This window comes from Limulus polyphemus, unplaced genomic scaffold (assembly GCF_000517525.1).
Source record: "Limulus polyphemus unplaced genomic scaffold, Limulus_polyphemus-2.1.2 Scaffold3903, whole genome shotgun sequence".
NCBI lineage: Eukaryota > Metazoa > Arthropoda > Merostomata > Xiphosura > Limulidae > Limulus > Limulus polyphemus.
This window is the reverse complement of record NW_013669513.1, coordinates 102,058-103,792: the sequence shown is the minus strand read 5'-3', so window position 1 is coordinate 103,792 and position 1,735 is coordinate 102,058. Positions and strand designations below refer to the sequence as shown.

Genomic DNA, 1,735 nt, shown 5'->3' with positions numbered 1-1,735 from the left:
ATAACCCATTGTGTAGCATCGTACTTAACTACAAACAACAATATATTAATGCCAAAATCTATTATAGCAATGATGCCCCCCCCCCCAAGTGGCACAGCGGTATGCCTGCGGACTTACAACGCTGGAATCCGAGTTTCGATACCCGTGGTGGGCAGAGCACAGATAGCCCACCGTGTAGCTTTGTGCTTAATAACAAACAACAACAACAAACATATCATTATGTTTTATCTAACTTCATGAAAATTCAAAATACTTGAATTGATGTATATGACAGTGAGCAATGTTTGACTCCGAAACGACCGTATTGAAATAGTTTTGTTTCTCAACCTTGCAGACCGACAATGGTACTGCATTACACGAAGCAGCTTTCTCCGGGAAGAATGACGTAGTACGTTTACTCTTGCATTACGCCACTGATCTTCATTTAAAAGATCAACATGGACGGACAGTATTGCGCTTGTTAGAAGAACTGGACACGAAGATTGCCAAGAAAACTTTACAAATTATTCAAGGTAAGTGAATAAGTAGAAGCACAAGACACAAAATATTTAGGTTAACAGTTGTACGTTGTGTTTGAAACTTAAATTCATTTCTTAAAAGCTTATGTAAGTCTGCAGTAACCGTATTACTTATTATGATTTAAGTGACTACACACGCGATAGTGACCTGATTTAAGTGACTACACACGCGATAGTGACCTGATTTAAATGACTACACACGCGGCAGAAACCTGGTTTGTGATTACACTCACGATAATAACCTGATGTAAGCGATTACATACGCGAGAGGAACCTGATTTAAGTGATTAACACGCGAGAGAAACCCGATTTAAATGACTACACACGCGACAGAAACCCGATTTAAGTGACTATACGCGCGACAGAAACCCGATTTAAGTAACTACACACGCGACAGAAACCCGATTTAAATGACTACACACGCGACAGAAACCCGATTTAAGTGATTATACGCGCGACAAAAACACGATTTAAGCGACTACACACGCGACAGAAACCTGGTATATATGACTACACACACGTTAGAAACCCAAAATACTTTATTTACCAGACGAAATTTCACAAATGACAACAACTTACGTTTTTACGTTATATCATAAGTTTTCTGTCATACATTTACTCTTAAACTTAGTATGCGTTTTATAATTACGATGAAGTAAGCTGTTATCACAAATTCATAATAAAGTATGCTCTCTGATAATAGTTATATAAACAGGGCCGTAGGAAGCGGAAAGGGCAGTCGGGCCATGACCTGGCCAGTTTTCCTTGGCACATATAACTACAACTTCTGTATTAATACTTGCCCCTTTTAATTAAATACATCACGTTGCATGTATGCAGTATTCATAGCGTTAACTTTTCAAAGTTTTTATGGGGGACAGACCCCCCCCCTAGAAATGGCATACCTTGCATGCTTGTAGTTTGTTTTGCAAACATCGTGTGTCACATTGTTTAGTTGTGGTAATGGCCTGACCACTCCAAAATTGCTCCCTATAGCAGTGATAAAGCATGTTTCAGATTATCTCCTGATTTACTAACGTGCTCGCCCTTTCAGCCGTGGGGACGTTATAATGTTACGGTCAATCACACTATCCATTGGTAAAAGAGTAGCCCCAAGAGTTGGCGGTGGATGGGTGATGACTAGCTGCCTTCCCTCTAGTCTTACACTGCTAAATTAGAGACGGCTAGCGCAGATAGCCCTCGTGCAGCTTTGCGCG

General features: G+C 40.3%; 1 protein-coding gene across 3 annotated transcripts in view; it reads left to right on the top strand.

The window, feature by feature from the left end:
• The first annotated feature begins 380 nt into the window (after positions 1-380).
• The window catches only part of LOC106470250, a 57,960-nt gene continuing 56,605 nt past the window's right edge, over positions 381-1,735 (top strand). For all 3 annotated transcript variants that reach the window (XM_022398848.1, XM_022398847.1, XM_013930793.2), the window contains exon 1: positions 381-512. The gene's annotated coding sequence lies outside the window, so the exon portion shown is untranslated. The remainder of the gene's footprint in view (positions 513-1,735) is intronic.